Here is a 15045-nt window from a genome sequence, read left to right as displayed (position 1 = left end):
ATTTGGTGACAGAGGAATTGTACTCTTCATCTTCTTCATCAGAACCTTAGTTGCCTTTTAACAGGCTCTTACTAAGCATATTTTTTTAATTTGGCAGAAACCTATGTCAGCAGCTGTATCTAGACCTTTTGCAATGAGGTACAAACCTGCTCCAGGTGATCTGTGATTCTTATCCACCCATCCTACACCTGAAAGTTTGGTTTGGTGTTCCTCAAAGTTAATTCATTGGTCTTTTCTGACAACTCCAGCAGATAGTCAAAGAGAATGGAACAGTCTGCAAACAAGGTGTTTCTTCTGGTAGCATGACCTTGAAGTCATCCAATGCAACCTATTTATTGGGACAATACAACCATGCGATAATGTAATCAGCCAAAACAGTGATCCCAAAATTACCTGACGAAGTTCAGGGACACTTTTCAGAATTGCTGAATGGCAGTCAGGCAGCTGCCTGCCAAGTCATTCAGTCGGGCCTAGATATGGCTGATACAGTTGCGAGGACGGTGATGTTTTAAGTTGCCACAAGGAGACATGCATGGTTGAGGGGGTCTGGTGTCTCGACGGACGTGCAAGCTAGCTTGATGTATTTGCATTTGATGGTTCAAGACGGTTTGGTGTTAAAGCATATTCTGCCTTGAAAAATTTAAGGATAGTAAAGTGAGGGTGAGATCTTTAGGTCTTCAAACACAGCCTAAAGATTATAGGTAATTTTTTAGGTTCCCAGGATTTGGCTGGAACTCCTTTAATGAAAGGAGCCAATACCAGCAGCAGCAACAGCCCTCCAATCCCTTCTATAGGAGTTATAGAGGGCGGGGCAAAATAGACAACTTGAAGTCGCCCATCATCCATCTTCCACCACTTCCTCTTCCTCCCCTACCAACGTCCCCGGAAAGCAGCCCTAGTTTTGCCATCTTGGAGCATGCTTTGCCAGTGGGAGGATAGTTGACCTATTTTGTACCGCAATTGAGACCTGTAACATTAGATCTTTGGGTTTGGTTATAGTGGAAAATGGGTACGCCCTATCCTTCCTAGAGTTTCCCCCACCCTTTCCTCCTCTAGCAAGAGGTTTAGAACCACTTCAAAAGGGTGCAGTATTGTTGGTTCCAGAGCAGGAACGGGGTCAGGGATGCTATTCCCGGTACTTCTTGATTACCAAAAAGGATACTTGTTTGCAGCTGATCCTCAACCTCAAGATTTTGAATTGGTTCCTTAAACAGGAAAAGTTCAAGAAGCTGACCCTTGCATAGGTGCTTCTTTCACTGGAGAAGTAAGACTGGATGGTCTTCATTGATTTGCAGGATGCGTATTTTTACATACCTGTTCTGCAATTGCACAGGAAGTATCTCCCTTTCACGGTCGGGTCTCAACATTATCAGTTTGTGGTCCTTCCCTTTGGTCTTACTTCTGCACCTCGAGTCTTCACGAAAGTGCTTCTCAGATAATGGGGAATACCAGTATGCCCGTACCTGGATTATTGGCTGATGAAATTCAAGACTCTAGAGTTCGTGTTGCACCACTTGCAGTTGACAGCTCAGTTATTGTTCAACTGGGCTTTTCTTTCAATGTGCCCAAATCTCATTTAGAGCCCTCTCAGCACACCCTGTTCATTAGGAGCAGTACTGAACACTATGGTGGTTCAAGCCTCTTCCTCAGAGGATTCCGATGTTTCAGAAATGAGCTATGGTTCCAGTCCTGAAGTTCTTGCACCTGCTAGGTCTGATGGCCGCCTGCATTCTGTTGGTCACTCATGCATGCTTGCATATGAGGGTTCTCCAGTGGTGCCTCTGCAGGCAGTGATTTCAACACAACAGGGATCTGAAAGAGTTGGTCAAGATCTCCGAAGACACTGCAGTGAATCTTCAATGGAGGGATGTGTCTGACAATCTGTCTCAAGGAAGCCATTTCATCCTCTAACTTGGATGGCCTCAGTAATAACAGATGCCTCCACTCTGGAGGGGGGGGGCTCATCTGGGAGATCTGGCGAGCAAAGGACTTTGGTCTCCAGAAGAAAGATTGTTGCCTATCAATCTGTTGGAATTGTGGCCGATACTTCTGGCTCTCAAGGCCTTCCTCCATTCATTCACGGTCAGTCAGTTCAAGTCATAACAGACAATACTACTGTGATGTGGTACATAAACAAGCAATTGGAGGAGTAGAGTCATATCCTCTCTGCAGAGAAGCTCAACGACTTTGGACCTGGGCTCAGGACCATAATATTTGCATCAAGGCAAATCACTTGGCTGGAGTTTGAACGAGCATGCGGACAGTCTCAGTCTGCATTTGTCAGCCGATCGCGATTGGCGTCTCCCTCAGGAAGTAGTTCAGCACATTTTCTGACTATGTTGGACCCCTCAGATAGACCTTTTGCCACTTACGAGAATACACACTGCCTGTCATTCTGCAGCCTCCAGTATCTGATGCAGGGAGCACTGGGGGAAGTATTTCAATTGGACTATGGCTCCCAGCTGTTTACGAGTTTCCCCCCGTATTCTTGACTCCTCTGGTTCCTCTGAAATTTCGGCAAGACCGGGCCCAAGTCATATTAATAGCCACGGATTGCACGCAAAGAGTGTGGTGCACATACCTTTACCTCTCACTGTGCCCTCTGCTCCTTCTCCTTCACAGGGCAGATCTCCTCTCACATTTGCAGGGGCAGGTTCTACACCACCACCTCCAGAGCCTGCACCTTCAATCCTGGAGATTGAATGGGGCAACCTGAGTTCTTTTTTTTTCCCCGGATCTGGTGGATGTTATTTTATCAACCAAGGGACTCTCTATCATGTCAGTTTATGCTGGCAGATAGGCTAAATGTATAAAGTGGTGTGAAGAAAAAACTATCGACCCCTTAAAAGCACATTTGTTGGATATTTTACATTTTGCTCTTTCCCTAGGTTGTGCAGTTGCATCAGTTAAGGAATATTTGTCTGCCCTTTCAGAATTTCTTTGTTTACCCGATCAACCTTCTCTGTTTAAGTCCCCAACTATATTAAGATTTATTAAGGGACTTACTAACATATACCTTCTCACTCCATTTATTATGCCTCAGTGGGATTTTCATTTGGTACAAACTTACCTTATAGGTGCTCCTTTTGAACCCTTACATAGTTGTTCTTTGAGACTACTTACTTTCAAAATGATTTTTCTGGTTGCTATAATGTCTGCTAGACCTGTTAGTCAATTGCAGGCATTAAGTGTAAAACCCCCCTTCAAGGCTTTCTATGCAGATAAGTTGTTTTTGAGAACCAAGGTTGCATTCCTGCCACATGTGAATACTCCATTCCCCTTGGGGCAGTCTATCACCCTTCCTACTTTCTATCCTCTTCCGCAGCCATCTAAAGAGGAGGAATGTCTTCATCGTTTGGACCCCAAAAGGGCTGTGAGCTTTTATGTGGACAGAACGTGTGATATTCGGTTGGATGATGAGCTGTTTGTTGGTTATGTGGGCTAAGTGAAAGGAAAAGTAGAGCATAAGAGGACATTGTCTAGATGTACTTTCATGTGCATAAAGATTTGCTACAACATGGCTCACAAAGAACCACCTGAAGTTATTAAGGCTCATTGTACTAGAGCTAAGTCTTCTACTCCTGCTTTAGCTAGAGTTATCTCCGTAGCTGACATTTGTAAAGCGAAAACTTGGGCCTCCCTCCACACTTTTGAGAAACATATATTGCATAGACTCCAAAGTGAGGCGGGACTGTCATTTTTCCCGTTCTGTTTTGCTGGAATTTTTGGTATAGGCAGACAAACACCCATTCCAAGTTCTTGATGGCTTGGGGATTATATTCAAAAGGTGAGTGTTAGACCCAGCGGTTTCTGGCTGGCTGGGATGCATCGAAGCCAGACAGAATCCACTGTCTAGCTTGGTGCAAGGCAGTCAGGCTTATCCTAAGGGTGAAAGTGTAAAGTATTGGCACAGCACCGCCATCGCAACACACTGAGTACCTACGAAAAGACTCCGCACTGTATGTATAAAACACTAGTCTTTGTATTACACACACATTTAAATCAAAATGTCATACATGTCTTATATGTGCTTTACATTTATATACAGTTGTTGTACTCTTCAATTAGCAGCAGAATGGCATGAACATGTATGTATGTATGTATTCCCCATTATCCCTCCATCCTCGAAATCGACATAAATCCATGGGAATACTTTCCTGAGGTAGTCATGATCCAAGCTATTCCTCCCAAATCAAAATGACAGAACATATATTCTGGCATGTTCAGAGGTATTCCACTTTCCCGCTATCATATGAGCATAAAGCATGACATATCCCAATCACATTGCCCTCACAGCTTGTAATGGTCAAGAAATCACAGTTCTCCCCTATGCCTCATGCCCCAGTCCCATGGTCACACAAACTGCACCATTCAAACGATACACTAGTACCCACTGGCGACACTTGGATTAGATTGTCAGGACTGCCTAAGTGGAAGGAACCAGTGACTTGGTTTTGTCTGTCCGTATTAGGCCGTCAAGGCACCCCGTGGTACATTCACGAGTGTGGGATCACTATATCCCCTGTAGACAAAAGACTGTTATGCCGGAAGCTGGTGTGCTTCCAATTTGGAGAAATAATTCCCCCCCAGGTGGAGGTGCTAGCCGCAGTTGCTCCAGGCAGCCAGCCGTGGGTGTACACAAGGCACAATAAGACCACTCCGGTCAAGTCACAATGTTACCAATAATAAAGTACCATGCAGCGTGGGTCCAGGAGGAGGGAGCCGGTGACTTCAGACTGAGGCTGAGATGTCAGGCACTGTTGTCCTCCTGATCTGGAGGTCGGAGACAGTCCTCGCTTCCAGCTCGGGCCCCTAGTTTCTGCCGTCTATCAGGAATGCACAGATGTAGCTATCCTGCCAGCACCCATAAGTGAATTGGAGACAGCGTGACAGCCACACAGAGAACCACAAGCATAGAAATACCCACTTTACCAAATTGGCATTTCCACATTAGTAATGTGAAATCCACTCTCACAACCGGAGAGAATTTGCCATTACTAATCCATCGATACTAAGCACCATAGTGATACTCTTCTGCAATTAGGAAATACAGCTCAATAGACTTTTTAAAGATTCCCCATGTTAATCAATGCAAGAAGCAGGCCTCGCAGTACTGAAAACACCATTCGATGTGATTCACTATTAGGGCATGCAGTGTACATGTGCACATGCCCAACCTCTTCCCTACACCGCACCTTGCCCTCATGTCATACTCAGATGTAACTAGAGACATGCAGAACTTTTGCAAATAGCTTTTAAATGCCAAGCTGAGTAACAGTAACCTGCACACACAGGCCCCCCCATGGCAAACCTGTGGTACATTTGAAGAGCTACCTCCATGGGTGGCACACGCAGTGCTGCAGGTCCACTTAGCAGCATTTGAGTTACATCGCCTGGGTATTTATCTTACCACTGGACAAGGGACTTACAGCTAACTCAAATCAGCTAATTGTGTATATACCAATCACCAGTAAGTACATGACAAGCACAGCACTTTGGCACTGAGTAGCAGTGTCAAAGCACTCAAAGTTCTAAGCCAGCAAAACAGGTCCAAACAGGAGGTCGGAAGCCAAAAGGTCAGGGGAGACCACACCAAAAGCTACCAGATCTAACAGTGAGGAATCCACAGGTAGATGTATTCATCAGAAGAACAAGTTGCTTACCTTCTGTAACGCTTTTTCTGGTAGATATAGTATCTACCTGTGGATTCCTCACTGACCCACCCGCCTCCCCATTGCTTTTCTGCATATGGCAAAAACAAGGCTATTTGCATATTGTGTGTTTGCTTTTTATATACTAGTATATATCTTTGGTTTGAAGTCTGCAATATGCTTTGGCATTGGTTTGGTTGGTTTCACCCGTTCGCCTTGAAGGAATTAAACAAATGGGTAGAAACTGACGTCAGCAAGCCGACAGGGGGGGGCGTGGGGGGAGTTCTTATGGCTCTGATGACGTCACACAGAGTCAAGTGCGGAGCCGTGGCATTATGATGTCCATGTCATTGTGGGAGAGCTGAAAAAAGTTTCTATGGAATGCTGGCACATTGGGATATTCAGAATGTCAGGAATTCACAGATAGTTATTGTATCCACCAGAAAGAGCATTACCCAAGGTAAGTATCTTGCTCTTAAAGTGCATTACCATTGGGTCCAGAAAATTAAGGAATGCATTGGACTCTCATGCCATGGACAGTATTGATTGAAAGTGCCTCAAATCCATCAGGTATGGAATGCATAACACCATTACGTGGAGCCCTGCCTACCTACCCATACCAACTCCAAAGTGTTTTGTATATTCAAAAATGGTTTTGCAGGAGCTTTGAAATTTTCTAGTTCTTTTTTCTTCTAGCCCATTATTACAGACAGGGGAACATGTGAAAATTACAATTGCTACTGCTGGCTTTTACTTCTCTGTTCTTTCATTGACCATTCAGCTTTGATTGGTCATCCTGCAAATCCTTCAAAAGGGAGTGGCAAGATATGGTGCCCCCAAAATGGAAGCCCTGAAGGAAATACATTGTCATACAAATTGCTGAAACCCCAGAGCCTTGTCTGAAACAACTTGATATAGCGGTGCTAATGCCAGCATCGAGTTCCTTTGGTCAGGATACCCTTTTGTAGAGTTACTTCGGTGTTGTGATTTTGTCTACCACCGTGTTGTAAAATACCACAAAGCAAGGTATGCTGTCTAACCCAACATAAACTGCTAAAGAATGTGATTTGGAACTGAAAGAATGACCCCATTTTGTACCTTGATTACACCATACACCACTTTGTAACGGTTTTTCCCAGGGAGTTTTTGTGCAATGAATTCACGTAGTACGGTTTTGTAAACTTTCTTCACCCTGTGCCTGCAATTTTGGATAATAGCTCCACCAAGTATCACTATGTTTCGCCGTGACCAGTGTTGGTTAGCACCATTACACATAATGACTCCCCCAATGTGTGCATCTGGTATCATTTATTACAATGAATTTACAAAGTGTGATTTTTGTCAGTGACCATTCTAGTGTCTCTTTGTAAAATGGCTATGCTTCACACGTTTATACTGAGTTGCATCAACAAGAGAATTTTGGTGACATGACTGTCATATGGGAAACTGTTTCTGTGAAGAATTGTTTTTTTGTGGGTTTTTTAAACTTCGCCCAAGCAATTTTTAGCAGTGTCTCCACTGGGTATAATTTTCAGCAGTGACTGATCCGTGCACTTCTCTAAAGCTTTACGAAGCAACCTCTGTACCCGTACTTCACCACGTGCTTTTCTGTTTGTCCATCCTGAAAGCCATTTTGTATAAGAGCTTCATCAGGCGAAGTAATTGTGAACTACAGCTATTCCCCAACACCGTATCACGCCATTGTAATGGTTGTCTTATATTGTCTAACGCCCATCCAAGATCCTGGTGCTGGCGAATTTGCCATCCTAAAGAATGTTCTGCAAGTGAGGAGTTTCCATATCGTAGGGTGCTATGGTCTACTGATGTGACATCCACAAGCTTTATACCTATGGCTCCCAGTTTTCCGTTTTTACTGATTTTTACAGATAAATACAGACAGAAAAGTTTTTTGTCTGTATTTATATTCAAAAGCATAAAAATACAGAAAAGTGTGCTCCTTGTGAGTGACTTTCCATGCTGTCCTTCATGAATTCCAGGCCAACAGCTGAGCAGATAGAAAGCATGTCGAATTAAAAACACAGGATGAGATTTCCTTAAATACAGGCATTAGTTAACATATATTTGTATATAATACTATATTTACATGTGGGTGTAGTGTCTTGTTATATTTGGCTGCCTAATTTGCGATAACTTGAAAGCATCGAAGTATGAGTGCATGTTTAACAGTTAAATAAATGTGTATATATATACCATTTTGCAACTCTGTTTATTCTCAAGACGCACAATAAATATGGATAAATATCAATCAGTTGACCAAAAAAAATAATATATGGATAAATATACCCCAAAGCCTGTGGTGCTTTGTTTCAGGAGTACATTCTTTTTAGTGTGGGAAGCTGTTCTATATGTGGAAATCGTTCTATATAAATGGCAGATATTAAGAATATCGTTTTATAATTCATCTAAGAATGAAGACAAACGTAGGTCTAGACCAATGATCTTCAGTGCCATGAAAAGGCTCTATAGTTAACAAAAGTAACATTCATTCACCAATCCATCCATTCATAAGGCAAAAAGAAACATAATTAACTCTTATCTTGACTAACGAGTGCAGGGAATGGTAGAAATGTGCTGCTCCTGACTAATGCTGCCAAAAGTGGTTGGGAATGGAAGTCATCAGAGGCAGAAAGACTTTTGCGTAGAGAAGTCTCGAGTGGAAGTATTTTGGATCAATGAATGTATAACATTTTGTTGTTGATATTATTTAATGCAAATAATGAATTTTCATATGATGACTTTACAAATATTCAAATCCATGCTTAGGCAGAGCCACTGCAGTCAGATGTGCTTCCGTTTGGGAATTCGGAGGCTGAAATTTATGAAGGAAGTTATTTACTTGCACAAAGTGCAGTGTTGAACTCGAGCACCAAACAGTTCCTTCGGTGTTTCAGAGATTGCAGGCATATGCTCCAAATTCTTGATTGTGATCCATACATCATTTTAGGACTGAGTCGATGTCACCACTGCGGACAAATAGACTAAAAAATCCATTGTCATGAGTAGACCTATAAGATGGGCACGAGCTCATTTCTTTTTCTACTGACTGGTCTTTGGCCTGACCTCTATAGACAGATCTTATTCTAATGTTTTCACTGAGTGAACACTAAGCTCAAAAATTATGCTCATGGACTGTATGGGACCTTTCGAATGAGAAATTGTGGCATTTGTTACTTCACTAAAAGACATATATATCACGAATTTCCTACATTCAGCTTTATACCCTCTTATTATTATATACACCAGAGTGTACCATTTTTGCTTCCATCCATAAACCCCTTCTTGAGTGCACACGCTCAGAGTGTTTCCCTTCCCCCTTTCTAGTTCTGTGTAGATGGTTGCCTCCCAGGGAGGACCCCAGGGCTTTACTGGCTCTCGATTCTATTTCGTATTTATGTCCATGTTTGGGGCAGCTGGGGCACCCATTTCAGCTTAAAACATTTTCATCTGTTGCCGATGCCCAGATACTTCTTAAAATCGATCTGTGCTCCTCTGACTTTGTGTTATGGCTGGCGGGGTGCATGGGTTTGATCAAGTCACAGTTGATGCAGAATTGCTTTAATTTCAGTGGTGAAAAAAACGAGGTCCAGATAATTCGCAATGATATGTGTCGCTGGTCTGACCGGAGCAGGTCAGTCAAACTTAAACCTTTACATGTCTTGTCCACAAAGCCAGCAAGCATTGGCAAAGCCAAGAGATCTAGCCTATGTGAGAACTATTGGTTTTGTCACTGTCTATTAGCCATGTTGTACGGCAGTGTGGCTGCTGTTTCAGTATGGCTAAAAGTTAGTGGAGCTGAGTAGAGTGGCTTGGATTAGAGTGGCATAGAGGAGAGCGACATGGAGTTGAGTGGCATAGAGTGGACTGGCGTAGAGTGAAGAGACATAGTGTGGAGTGGCGTAGAGTGGAGTAGCATGGAAAGAAGTGACTAAGAGAAAAATGTATGGAGTGGTATAGAATAGAGTGGCATAGAGGTTTACAGAGTGGCATGTAGGCGAGCAGAGTGGTGTAGAGTGGCACCGAGTAGAGTGGCGTAGAGTAGCATAGAGTGGCGTGGAGTGGAATGACGTATAGTAAATTGGCATAGAGTAGAGTAGCATGGAGTAGAGTGACAGAGTGGAAATGAGTGACAGAGAGAAGGCGAGTGGTGTGGCATATAGTAGAGTGGAGTAGAGTGGAGTGGTGTAGAGTAGACTGGCATGGAGTAGAGTTGAGTGGCGTGGAGTAGAGTAGAGTGGAATTGAGTGTCAAAGGGTGAAGTAGAGTGGGGTGGCATGGAGTGGCGTAGAGTTGAGTGGCATAGAGTAGAGTGGCATAGAGTAAAGTAGAGTGGAATGGCTTGAACTGGTGTGGAGTGGCCTTGAGTGGAATATTCTAGAGTGACATATATTAGTGTGGCATAGAGTGCTGTAGAGTGGCATTGTACAGAGTGGCGTGGAGTGACGCAGAGTAGAGTGGCATAGTCTAGAGTGGAGTGACGAAGAGTGGCACGGCACAGATTGGAGAGGTGTAGAGTAGAGTGGCATGGAGTGGAGAGGTGTAGTCTGGCGAAGAGTTGTGCAGAGTGGTGTTGAGAGGCATAGGGGGTAGTGGCATAAAGTGAGGTGAAGTGGCATAGAGTGGCGCACAATAGTGCAGTTGTGGCTGTATGTAACTTAAACAATGAAATTGAAAATCACTGCCAACGTTTGAGGCATATGAATGGCTGACAGGCAATGAAAATAGGTGTAAATGTGTTGTTACAATTATTGTATTTGTATAATGTATCTATATATTATAATGGCATAATCCAAACCACGTAAAACTGTAGGAGTAAGCCAAAACATGCAGATGTAGATAAACACAATGTCCATAAATATGTCTGAAACCAGCACATGAACTGGAAACAGAGGAAGTGTCCTGAAATGAGCCCAGTCAAAGTGCGAACAGCAGCAGAACCCTAATTAAGTTAAAACAAGCGGTGCTTGGTCCATGCTCTACAAAATTAAAAGGAAGTGATGCCTGGCACGGGCTTATCAATTAGGCAGCAGCAAACAAAGGTGGCAATGAAACCAACAATCGATAAACAATGGATGGGCTCCAAACCATTTTTTGTAAACAATACTCCTTGAAAGCAGTGCATACGCTGTCACAGGTGAGACCTAAAAATCTCTGCATTGTCAGTGGTCAAGGTCTCTCCTTACTTGCACAAATGCAGAAAGTTTGGTCAGTGGATTTTTTTTCCCCCTTTCTCATTGTATGCCTCACTGGTGAAAGCTTGTGTCCTCACACTTGGTATATAGTAATGCCATTTACCTTGGGCTCACCGCAGCTTTAATCATTAAAATGCGGAGTCCACAGAATGAGGCCTTTAGGCTCGTGTGGGCACTTTATAACTTTAAATGTTGTCATTTGCACATTGATCAAGGTTGATGGTGAAGCAGTGGAAACAGTAGAAAGCATATTGTGCCATCCACTCAGAAGCCTTTAATAAGACTGGCCTTCCTTCACCTTCTGTCCTTCTGGCTCCGAGCATCCCTGGGAGTGCCGTGAAATCAGGCTCGCACCTTCATGTGATTGTGGTTCGGTGAAACCAGGCTTGATGTGGTGGTAGAGCTTTTGGGGTGTTAGCACCAACAGTAGCGGCTCGTGGAGGGAGTTCGGTGGGGCAGTGAGGCGGGGCGGGAGAGGGGCAGGGTGGGGAAATGTAAACACCGGAATATAGATGAACGGAGGTAAGTACACATTTAAATTAATAAAACAAATTCCTTTGCGCGCCCTGCATCGCATTTTGCGATGCAGCGTGCGCAACGAAATACCGAACTCCCTCCACGAGCCGCTACTGAGCACCACGCCACTGGAACGCTCTACTCACATATTTGTGCTATTTCATTGACTTAGCACGATGCGTGTATTTGCTCTCTTTGGTCAGCGCCTTCTGTTATTATTCCACACCTTCTTGGCACACCATGATCCCCCATTGTAAATGTGTGCCCTAGAATTAATTCAATGTATACACTCGTTTGCTTTAAACAGATGGACGAAGGGTAAAACATGTAAAACCAACTGCGTAGCGTGGGCCTTTCAGCAACCGCTAATAAAAACACTGATTTCAAAATGCACAATAAGGAACAAAAAACAGTGAATCAGATTATGCAGGGTGGCCGGGCATAGCTATTAACAGTGCAGCAGGTGCAGTGGCAACGGGGCACAGGGCGCCCACTTCACCCCAATTACTGGGTGCTATTAACCACCGAACCAGGGTACGCTGAGCTTTCTTGCACTGGGGATCAAGGCGCTTTTGCTAGGCTGGAGAAGGTGGCTATCACAAGAGAATCTAATAAAAAGGATTAAGCAGACTGCACAAGCAGTGAACGAAATGACAGCAATTCAATATTTAGCACCTTGTGAGACTTTAGGAAGGATGCACTTTTTTCAATTCAATAATAATACTGTATTCGGTCGGATATACGACCATTAAAGCTCAGAAAAAAAGACAATATATATTCAGCAGAGTATAAAAAGATAAGGCATTCTGTTAAATATCAGATAAAACCATAAAATCTCACAACACCAAGTTAAATTCATAATACATACATGTTCCTCCAAATCAGGAAGGATGCACTTAAAAACCCTAACCAACATAGGACATAAAACATCAAAAGGTTTTAAGATTAAGTTGTGTATTTGCAAAATACAACATAATGCTCTTTTAATATGTCTGTGGAAGTCAAATCGCACTCGTGAAGCACATTTCTTATTATTGTAAACATCATTTCAGGTATAAAAGAAATACATCCTGGTGTTTAAGGAGGGGTAAAGTAGGAGCTGCATACAAATGCCTTTAGACTCGAGGCGCTTTGAAAGCAACTATGTGTTCATTAGTGCGACTGACAAATGTGTTCTAAATATGTACAATTTACCCAAATAACTCCCAACATGCATTTGTGATGTGATTGAATCCCTCTAAACTTCTGCAAAAATGTTCTTTAACTCCTATTATGAAGTGTGGCTCGTTAGGGGCAGATGGTCTGTAAAGTGCAACGTGTGCAACTTATTTGCCCAACATTCCTTTGGGGAAAAGCACGCCCCTACATAATGCCTTTAAAATCCCATCAACGTTTGAATTATGTGACTGGCTGAGTGTGCTTTGGGAAGCACTGTTTGTTTTAGATCCATGCCTGCCAGACAGCCAGAAGTCAAACGTGACATTTTCACCCTGGGCAGACTCATGTTAACAATAACAGCAACAACTGGTTTACTTTATAGGTCTGTTTCATTTATTTTCTCAAGGCCAAGAGTAACAGATCTTACTGATATGTAACTCAATGCTGCTCAGTTTATCAACATTGGAAGGATGAATGGTTTGGACTAGCTACAAGAATGCGATCATTGGACCTTAAGGTAACATGAAGATGTCTGCAGCCGATGCACTATTCTCCTCTGCTCACTTACCCGCTCTACTTGAGAATGGAAAAAGTGAATCTTCAAGTCCCAAAATGCTTCTGGCTAAAAGGAAAGTGACTCCTAGCTGAAAGTTGCACACGTGACTTGGGTTATCTTACCAGCTCTGCTAAAAAAAATCTCGAGGGAGTAGCACACTGGCGGCCCTCGCAGGACAGTGCCTGCTGCACGTGCTGCACCATTAAAAGGCAGGGTAGTGGGCAGGCACTCTGGAAAAGGAGTGTCTCTGCTGCTCTCTTTGTTATACAGTAGCGGCTTGTATCAGGTGAAAATGGTAGGGCAGTACATGGGGCTATAGCTCACCGCTCTTCTGCTTTCTGTTGTGCACAGGCTGAGGATCCCAGACTCCCCTACAGCCAATCCAGATGCTGCTCTCATGCTGGTATCCAGCATAAGAGAAGCGTTAGGATTTGCCTGAGCGGGCTGGTTTTCTACTTCAGCGGGGACTGGGAGCCTGTGCCGGCAGTTCTCCACCAAGCAATGCAGCTCAGTTTGGAGAGGTCTCCGTGCGCATGTCAGTTTGGCCATCCTCAGACAGTCAGCCAAACCAACATGCGCTCTGACAGCAGTGCTCACCACTCCTCCATACTTCCTGTGATCTGGTAACTATGGCCCCTCCCCCAAGATTCAGCTCCCTGAAGAAAAATAAAATGATAATTAAACTTCTTTATTATCATTTTATTTTTCAAATTTGTCTCTGCTGGCGGGGTGGGCGATGCCCTCCCCCATAACGGAGGAGCCGCCGCTTTTGTTATATAAAACAATGTTTTTTAGCATGCTGTTTTCCCGCATGGAGTGTTAATGGTAACCCATTAGCAGTGAGATATTTCTATTTGTATTTGAAAGGCTATCTCTGCTGTTTAACCCTGAAGAAAAAAGGCAAAAAGTCAGGAATTAGATTTTATTTTGTATGTTACTAGTCTGTGAAGACAGTGATTCTTAACCTGTGGTCTGCCGACCCCTCAGGGTCCACAACACCAACTCGGAGGGATCACTACTGCTTTAAATAATGAAAATAAAGAAGCAAAATGCAAACTAAAAACTTGAAAACATTCTTTAAGTTTGAAGAATTTTGAAATTGAGTCTAAAAATTAAGGGCCTGATTTAACTTTCAGCAGACAGGATGGACTAATTTGGCCACCAAGATCTAAATCATGTCTTAAGTTGGTACCCCAGATTGGTTCGTGGGAGCAGTGCAAGTACATCAAATATAAGATAATAGGAATGATAGGTGGCCTCAGGTGAACTTTAAAAAAATGTTCACCCTTCCCATTAAAATTAAAATGTCATATGTTTATATTTGTTTGTGAATTAAGTACACTATTTCCTATTTTGTGTTTTTGTTTGATGAATGCTTGTTTCTACATTTGTGTATATTGTTTTAAGGCTCAAATCATAGAAATTGCTTATGCCAGAAACCCCAGCTTCCAGTTATGTTGCAGTAGGAGTCCCCATATTTCAATAATGATTCAGTGGGGGTACCCAGATCCATGTAATGATTAAGTGGGGCCTGTAGAAGTCAAAAGCTTGTGAAACTCTGCACTAGGACATAGCAGCCATTCCTTGCTTTCCAGCCAACAGCGCATTGCATTGTGGGGCTTGTATTTATGCCTTTACACTTTCTTTATGGGTTCAAAACCACAGAATGCAAATAAATGTTGCCAAAATTCCAGAACTGGTCGGAGATATTGTAAATTATATGGATCTGCTTGGCAGGTATGTTTTAAAATATTACAAAGCCATCTAGTCCACTTCAAAATCTGCTTGTTTCACACATAAAAAAAAGTAAACTCAGCTCACATATTTTATGAGGGTTTATTCTTTAATTCATGTCATGTACACCTCCTGGTCAGTGAACCCTGCTCTTCCCTCGTGCAGCTCTGCCGTTGCAGCACTGCCCCCTGACCCCTGCACCTCTCTCTAGCAGGGGTTC

The 15045-nt window shown here is 43.2% G+C and overlaps 1 protein-coding gene across 19 annotated transcripts in view; it reads left to right on the top strand.

Moving 5' to 3' along the window:
* The window catches only part of NRXN3 (neurexin 3), a 2213138-nt gene that overhangs the window by 972348 nt on the left and 1225745 nt on the right, over positions 1–15045 (top strand). The window lies entirely within an intron of this gene.

This window comes from Triturus cristatus, chromosome 9, assembly GCF_964204655.1.
Source record: "Triturus cristatus chromosome 9, aTriCri1.1, whole genome shotgun sequence".
Lineage (NCBI taxonomy): Eukaryota > Metazoa > Chordata > Amphibia > Caudata > Salamandridae > Triturus > Triturus cristatus.
Note: the sequence above shows the minus strand (reverse complement) of the source record. Positions and strands in the feature narration are given on the sequence as shown.